The sequence below is a fragment of the Podarcis erhardii genome, assembly GCF_964252035.2.
Source record: "Podarcis erhardii genome assembly, chromosome: 9".
Taxonomy (NCBI): Eukaryota; Metazoa; Chordata; class Lepidosauria; order Squamata; family Lacertidae; genus Podarcis; species Podarcis erhardii.
This window is the reverse complement of record NC_138512.1, coordinates 4635573-4644274: the sequence shown is the minus strand read 5'-3', so window position 1 is coordinate 4644274 and position 8702 is coordinate 4635573. Positions and strand designations below refer to the sequence as shown.

The following is an 8702-nucleotide window of genomic DNA, read 5'->3' as shown; positions in this document are numbered from 1 at the left end:
GCATATTTTATTTACATGCAAATATTTCTATATTCAAGAACAAAGTTCATGGTGGTGAACAACATAAAATCAACAATAAAACTGCATTTATAAAACAAAGAGAAAAAACAATTGGGTTATTATATCAACAAGCTGGATTACCCCCAGGAAAAGCCTGGGTCAACAGAGTAAGATTGTCTTTTAACAATGAGTCCGTAAGTGACTGTGGAGGCCAATTCTGGATCCACACGTCCTTCCACAGTGGGGACATTGGTTTCCGGGTGGGAGTTGATCGCGGTATGGATTTGCCAAGCGTGCCTTCCTCTAAGCACGTTCCCTTGCGTCCTGAGTATGGGGGTCTTCAAAGCCCATGAAGGCACCTAAATGCCAAATGGGTAACTTCCTGATGTTAACAGGAAGTGCTTTCCAAATGGCATGTGCTGCTACACTAACCCTGGGAGCCCCCAGCACTCTGAGGACGGTCTCTCCTGAGGATTGAAGTGACTGCACAGGAGTATACAAGGTAAGGGAGGGGTTGCCAAACCAGCATCCGCTAAGGCTGCCTTTGGTAACCCCCAGATTCCTAGCTGTCATTTTTAAAAAGCAACTTTCTAGCACTTCTAGGACCTGTGATATGAGGCAACATGTATAGACACAATTCTTCTCAATTTTTGTGAGAAATTAGCCTGTTTAATCCTATCAGTCTTTTACTTTACCAGACACGCCAGGTTGCCCCCAGAGCATATCATGTGTGTGTGACATCACGTGTGTGTTGTGCATTGCACACATGTGATGTTAGGCATATTGTGCATGTTGTTGCATTGTCTAAAGGAGTCCTCTGCACCATGCACTGTGCGCTGGGCCCCCTCGATATTGAGAAGGCCCCCTTCCCACTCCCAAAATGATTTCTAAGAAACAGTCAGAATGTGAGAGATCAGGCAGTTACTAAAGTTTGTTCTAACTCCGATTCATAAAACCAGAACCTTGATTCCTAATTCCTCTAGTTCCACACTAATGTGTGTAACCGGCAGCTCTAAAGAATTCGCAGCAACTTCTAGAAGATGAAAAAGAGACTCTCTTTCAGTAACGCTGACTATGTACACAACAGCTTGGAAGTAAAGCTGACCGGACTGCAGATTTGATGATGCTATGCTCCGAAGCAGCCAGAAGGTGTCTAGGTCTCTCTTGTGCGTAAGATGCAGGAGCCTTTAAAACAGGGAATGCAGGACCTGCAGCAATACATTTTGTGGTGAGTAGAAAGTATGTTAGAGGAGGAGGGGAATCCCAGACGAAAAGTCAGGTTCTAAACACAGATATCCTGATATGTTTAAAATGATGTTCTTATGCTGCATTTAAACATCATATATATAGGATGTTAAGGGATGCGGGTGGTGCTGTGGGTTAAACCATAGAGCCTAGGACTTGCCGATCAGAAGGTCAGCAGTTTGAATCCCCGCGACGGGGTGAGCTCCCATTGCTCGGCCCCTGCTCCTGCCAACCTAGCAGTTTGAAAGCAAGTCAAAGTGCAAGTAGATAAATAGGAACCACTCCAGCGGGAAGGTAAATGGCGTTTCCGTGCACTGCTCTGGTTTGCCAGAAGCGGCTTAGTCATGCTGGCCACATGATCCGGAAGCTGTGCGCCGGCTCCCTCGGCCAGTAAAGCAAGATGAGCGCCGCAACCCCAGAGTCGGCCACGACTGGACCTAATGGCCAGGGGCCCCTTTACCTATATAGGATGTTAATATATATATATATGTCCTAGTGCAATGGTTCTCAAACTTTTTTCTCTGGGCCACACTTTCAGAATAAAAATTTGCTCATGCCACAACCAGTTTTTGTGTGTGATAAGAAACACATTGGAAATCAAGAAGAAACCACTCATAGCAGTGCTTGATTTATAACACAGAACACAACTACTTTATAATATGATCATGGGACATCCAGAAAGTATAAAACATAAGAACACGAATCATTCCCAAAACGTAATGATAAACGAGCCTCCTGCATATGTATGAATAAAAACTCCCTGAGGGGCGTTGAGCTCGCTTTTGCTGGATAATCTCATATTAGGTCTAATTTGACACAAACAAACTCTCATCTCCTCATCTACATAAATAAGCTTTTCTCTTTTCTGATCTTTCATATTTGTCAGAGTTGAAAATTCCTGTTCACGATATATTGCAGATAATTTTAGAAGAATAGCCAATGCTCTTGAAGAGAGGTGTGGATACAGTTTCTGGTTGTAGATCCCATTCTTTTTGTATTTACTAATACTATACTATATATATTTTTTATAAGATATTTATTAAATGTTTTACAAAAAAGCACATGCATACATACAACATAAAAAGAAAAAACAAACATAGAAAAAATACACAGAAAATAGACAAAAAATACACAATAAAACAGCAAAACAATAATAATAGAAAACATAAAAAAGAAAAAATCCAATTTTTAGCTTTATACTTATTTAACCCTGTTTCTTGACTTCCTCACACCTCCCTTTTTTGTGTTCCCATTTACCCAATCAAGTTCAGCAAATCCTTGCCCTCTTTCAATTCTCATTGTTAATTATATAACTTGACCTATTATGTCTCCAATCTTTCTTCTCTTTTTGATTCGTTTTTGCATATTCCTTATAACTTAATCACTAATGCCATATTATTTTTAAATTTAACATAATATAACGCTAATCTTTCACCCATTTTTAATTCATTTTTGCATACTCTTTCTAACTTTGTCACTAATGCCATATTATTTTTATATCCAATATCATTTTAGCATTCATAAATTTTGCAATGTTTCTGCAAATAGTCTTTGAACTTCTTCCAATCCTCTTCCACCGACTCTTCTCCCAGGTCTCGGATTCTGCCAGTCATTTCTGCCATCTCCATATAGTCAATTACTTGCATCTGCCATTCTTCCAAGGTGGGTAAATCTTGTGTCTTCCAATGCTTTGCGATGAGTATTCTTGCTGCTGCTGTAGCATACATAAAAAATGTTCTGTCCTTCTTTGGCATAATACTATACTATAACACACTGAAATATTTAAATGCTTCGCTGATTCTCCTTGACTCTTCCTGATGCACTTGCTATCCTCTCCTGCCACACCCTTGCAGAGCCACGGCCCAGTGCTTGACAGTGAATCCCAAAACATTTCTACTTATCATACGGCATGAGCAGGATTTCATCTTACTGAGCAAATGGGTTGTTAATGGACAGAGACTTATGGTCCCAAGTAGATACCCTTTATTTTACCTTTTACCTCATGGGAAACTTTTTAAAATTCTGACTGTCATACCCTGAAACATCTCCGGTCCACTCTTGCTCCTTCTATCTGCCAGCTGGGCTACTGGATGACTAGAGCAGCTTAGGAGGAGCTGTTACTTACACCCATTGGCTGCTCCTTTCAATGGTTAGAAGAAACAGTAGCTGCTGTACTTGCTTCAAATAGCACTTCTGCAAAGTGCCTTAAGAGGATCCCCACAGGCTCAGACAGGAGTACAGGGACTTTCTTTAAGCGCTTTGCAGAAACACTGTTTGAAGCAACCTCCTCCCAATCTTTAAACAATTGAGAAAAGTTTAAAGGAGGAGGGAAGGCTGCTTCAAACATCAGTTTTGCAAAGTGGTTCAAGCAGCCTTCCACCCTGCTTTAAACATTGTTTGACTGATATTGAAGTGGAGGGTGGCACTACTTCAGAGAGGCTTCAGAGGCCACATGGGAGGGTGTGGGCTGCCCAAAATCCTTTTGCAAAGAGCAAAAGGGCTTTGAAGCCATTGCAGGTTCCCAAGAGTCTGAGAGGTGGGCAGTGTAATCTCCATGTCAATCATGTGGTGTCATGACAACCAATTCTCTTTGTTTAGGGAATTGTTTTGTCAAGAACAGAACCCTCCAACAGACCGAAGTGGTACAGCCCCGAAAAAGTGAGCACTAGGCCAGGCACTGCCATTTTGTTGCAATAGGGTTGCCCTGCTCCGCTTCCTTGAGAGCTGCCTCCAGGCTGAAGTCTTAGGAAAACATGGGAAAATGTTCATTTGCACAGAGGAAACAGTGAGAAATTTAAACATTTGCAAGCATGGAAACTCATGGAGGTGCTGAAAAGAAAGGTCACACTCCAGATGAGATCACTGTTTGACAGAGTCACTCTAGAAGGATGTTTCAGGAGGACTCGATTGCAAAGGCTACACATGACAGAACTCTGGGGGTTTCCTTTTCAACGTGATCAAAAGGTTGCTTGGCTTGGCAAGAGACTTGATACAGATGCTGTATCTGGTTGAAAATTGGCACTTTGAATTTAGGAATCTGCAGCGTTCGGACTTACTATATAATGAATCTCTAATTTATTGCCCCTAAAGGTGTATGGCCCAGGCATGATGGGATGTTCTACAGGCTAGTCTCACAACAGCTGCTGCTCAGGCCATGTTCAAAAAAACAACAACCATGACACATATGAGTTATGCAGGATGACTATGGGGAAAGGAAGGGGAGCCTGGAGCTCTAATTGCATGACTCTATTTTGACAAATTAAAAAATGTGTAACATAAATTAACCTATGACTAGCCTGCTTGTTGGAAAACCAAGGATTGGATGGCCTATTGACTTACCCAAAGGTATTATGGCTATTTTCCAACCTCTCTCTCTACCCTGGAAATAATCAATATATATATCTGAAAAGAAATTGGAAAGTAATGCAGCGTCTTTTGAAGGTAGAGCTAAACTGATCTCCTTGTCTCAATTTAGAGTCAAGTCAGTATTTAGAAGCTTTCTTGCTGAATGTATGGAAAAACCTTAAGTGTCACCTAGTTTATACCTAGTTACCTAGTTTACTAATAATTTAATCTAGAGTAAAGGTAAAGGTAAAGGGACCCCTGACCATTAGGTCCAGTCATGAATGAATCTGGGGTTGTGGTGCTCATCTTGCTTTACTGGCCGAGGGAGCCAACGTTTTCCACAGACAGTTTTTCTGGGTCATGTGGCCAGCATGACTAAGCCACTTCTGGCGAACCAGAGCCGCACACGGAAACGCTGTTTACCTTCCCACTGGAGCGGTACCTATTTGTCTACATGCACTTTGAGGTGCTTTTGAACTGCTAGGTTGGCAGGAGCAGGGACCGAGCAACAGGAGCTCACCCCATTGTGGGGATTCGAACTGCCAACCTTCTGATCGCCAAGCCCTAAGCTCTGTGTTTTAACCCACAGCACCACCCGTCTCCCTTTCATCAAGAGTAGGAGGTTAAATTTAAAACACTTCTGCATTCGTCCCTATGAAGGAGCTGTGTGCATGTGGAACCTTCTAAGCAGGACATGAAATAAATTCTGGGAGAAATTCTACTCACTTCATAATATAGTTGAGTATTATAAGGTGGGCAAATGTGACCTTGAAGTAATCACAAAATTCTGCATCATCACTAATGTAAAACTTTGTTTCACCTGATTTTAATTTAAGATAACATTATTCATCAGATTTTGTCCTTTAGTCCTCTGGCTCATAATGACTCTTCCTTATTTCTATAATCATGCTTTATAAAACGTAATACATAGTTTCATTGCTCTACTGCACAGTCTTACCTGACATTTCAAGTAGGCATTTTGCAGTATTTGATAATACAAAACATATAGCCTGTAGAATACAGCTGCCATAAGCTCAAAAGCTATACAGAAAGCAGAACAGGAATGTGAATTAAATGTTTCTACAACGCACATCATTTCCCCTTCTGGTTGTCTCATAGACCATATATGGGAATCTTCTACTGAACAAACCAGCAATAAAAACTCCACATTGAATAGACACTTCTGCAGCAACCAAAGGACAATGCTTGTATAATTTAGGTGAGAGCTCTTATTTATTACTGTGAAATTATGGTGCACTTTAAAGTACTCCTTATGTGCAGAGAGCAGAGGAGATTCTTAAGCTATTAACATTTGATCTCCTGCTGTCATTAATCAGGTGCAGAATGTAATCTAAATAATGTGTTTGTACAGTGTTGTCGAAGGGATAGATTTGCAGCCAGGCTTTGAACTTACTAGACTTCACTTAGAGACAACTATTTTACTTTTGACAATATCCACTTCTGGCGGATGTTGCTCTGATTATTTTAATTTTATGATGGGATGTTTTCAGTTGAGGTAAAACTTAATTTTTAAACAATCCCGCAAATACTTTCTCTGTTTAATCATTTCCCCAGTTTAGTCATTTTTGGAATTGAGATATTGCAGGTTAGGAATTGGTTTCCTGGAGTTCAAACGCTGAATAAACAAAAGATAGAGAGAGGAGGAGGAGAAGGAGGAGGGAGAAGGAGCGGGGGAAGTGAAGGCGGAGGTGAGAGAAGAGCTTGTTTAATGTAAAATCTGTCATCTTTGTTTCAAGGGCTATTGCCATTGTTTGAAAATTTAATGTATGCAGGTTGGGAATGAAAAATTCTGTGCTTCTGTATGTCCATTAGGGGAATTTGAATTAGATTCATCCATTAAATCTTGAAGAGAATTACTAGTGAACAGATCTGTATGCGTACACTTTTCTGAAAAAACTAAACTTTTCATGTATGTGTGAGTGATGAGAGAGATTTTAAACTATTAAGTAAAGGGTACATTTCTGGCTTTGAACGATGTTGGTGCAATGGTTGGGTTCAGATGAAATGACAATGACTCCCCTTTCTGAACTCTCAGTTACTCAAAAAACACCATTGGAAATCCAGAAACAACCAATTATCAACCTGGCTTTGTACCAAAGAGATGGTGATTTTGGACACCAACCAGTTCCTTCCCAAGTGGCTTTTGTGAGGATGAGAAGGAGCTGCACTACATATCAACATCACAGTCAGGTGACAAAGAGCATTATGGTGGGCTCAATGGCACCTTGGAAGCAGAATCAATTTTCATCTTGCACTTATGTTCATTGTTGAATACGGCTGCTCTAGAGATCAATGTATTGGAGTGTATCTTATATCTGTATATAAAATCTGCATTTAATCCCTGGTTTGTCTGTATCATTCCTAGGCCTCTGAAGAGGCCTATATCTATATCTGAGTGCCTTCTGTGGTGGGGTGGTGAATATTGAAGTGTCTGGGACTGTAGTGTACCAAACTGGAACGTGTCCAGAGGAGGGCAACCAAAATGGTCAAAGGTCTGGAAACGATGCCTTATGAGGAACGGCTAAGGTAGCTGGGCATGTTTACCCTGGAGAAGAGGAGGTTAAGGGGTGATATGATAGCCATGTTCAAATATATAAAAGGATGTCACATAGAGGAGGGAGAAAGGTTGTTTTCTGCTGCTCCAGAGAAGCGGACACGGAGCAATGGTTCCAAACTACAAGAAAGAAGATTCCACCTAAACATTAGGAAGAACTTCCTGACAGTAAGAGCTGTTCGACAGTGGAATTTGCTGCCAAGGAGTGTGGTGGAGTCTCCTTCTTTGGAGGTCTTTAAGCAGAGGCTTGACAACCATATGTCAGGAGTGCTCTGATGGTGTTTCCTGCTTGGCAGGGGGTTGGACTCGATGGCCCTTGGGGTCTCTTCCAACTCTATGATTCTATGATTCTATGATTCTATGATATGTATCATATACTCTTCATGTTCACAGTGCGCACAGCTTCAGCTCACTGTTGCATTTTCCTCATACCACTGCAGCAACTCGTCCTCTACCTGCTGAATATTCAGGGCCATCTCCACCCTGCTTCACCGATCATCTATATCAAATCACTAGCTGCATTGGCATTATATGAGTGTTTTCAGGCAGGGAGGAACCTTAGTTCCACTCACAAGTGAATAACCAAGCGAGATATGCTACCACCTAGAGTTTTTGGAAATACTAAAGGTTCAGAAAGTAAGCAAGTAGGCAAGCCCCACCTCATCTCAGGCACGTTGACTGAGAAAGCCCTGGCCCTCGTTGCCACCTAGAACATCAGGGGGACATGGAGCATTATTATTATTATTAAATCAAACACATTACCATCAATATCCTTAATTATGAATAACCCATAGTAAAAAGTAAGAAATATACACTCCAAGTAAGGTTATAATTAATCAGTAACAGTATGGAAAACACCAGAGAGCAGGACTGGAGGCATCTGAGATGCATGAGCCAGGCTACCCATTTGGTCCAAGGCAGTTTGTAGGCTGGTTGATTTGCCTCAAGGTGCAACTGCATCAGTTTCATTCCCCTCATTCACTGTTGGGATTTTGTTTAATTTTGTTATTTGGGAAGAAGTGAATGGAATTTGCAGACATCCCAGCCTTTCCAGAGTGGATAAAGCCAACTGAACTACAGGCAAATAAGTCCAGAGGATTTTGCGTTGAGCACCTTTACATTTATATTCCCACCCGCCAAGGAAACATCCGTAACTTCACCCTTTCTTGAGGGCATGAATCTGGCCAATTTTCAGAAAGATGGCTGCTGTGGTTTTGATACAATGTCAGCCATTACGGTTTGGTTCTGTTTTTACCTACCCCAATCTAGTATTTTGTGAGTAATTGGTCTGAAAATTGGTGTCCGCAGGAAAAAACATTGAGCTAAAAACAATTAAATCCAGAGGCTTTTATGCTAGGCATCTTTATAGTTTATATTGGTATGGGAAGAATTAAAAGGGATTCACTTTGGGAGTAAATTCATTCCCTCTAATTAAAAGTTTGATCTGTTGGTCACAACAGAACTCCTCCTCCATTCTCTTCCCAGTCTAGTGTTCACTGGCTCCCATCTTGGTGTTATTCCATGTGGCTTATGAGGT

The 8702-nt window shown here is 41.2% G+C and overlaps 1 long non-coding RNA gene across 1 annotated transcript; it reads left to right on the top strand.

Moving 5' to 3' along the window:
• The first annotated feature begins 861 nt into the window (after positions 1-861).
• LOC309350015 lies at positions 862-6949 on the top strand. Its single transcript, XR_014160256.1, has 3 exons — positions 862-1228; positions 5710-5809; positions 6647-6949. It is a non-coding gene; the product is annotated as an uncharacterized lncRNA (long non-coding RNA).
• Positions 6950-8702: the final 1753 nt, after the last annotated feature.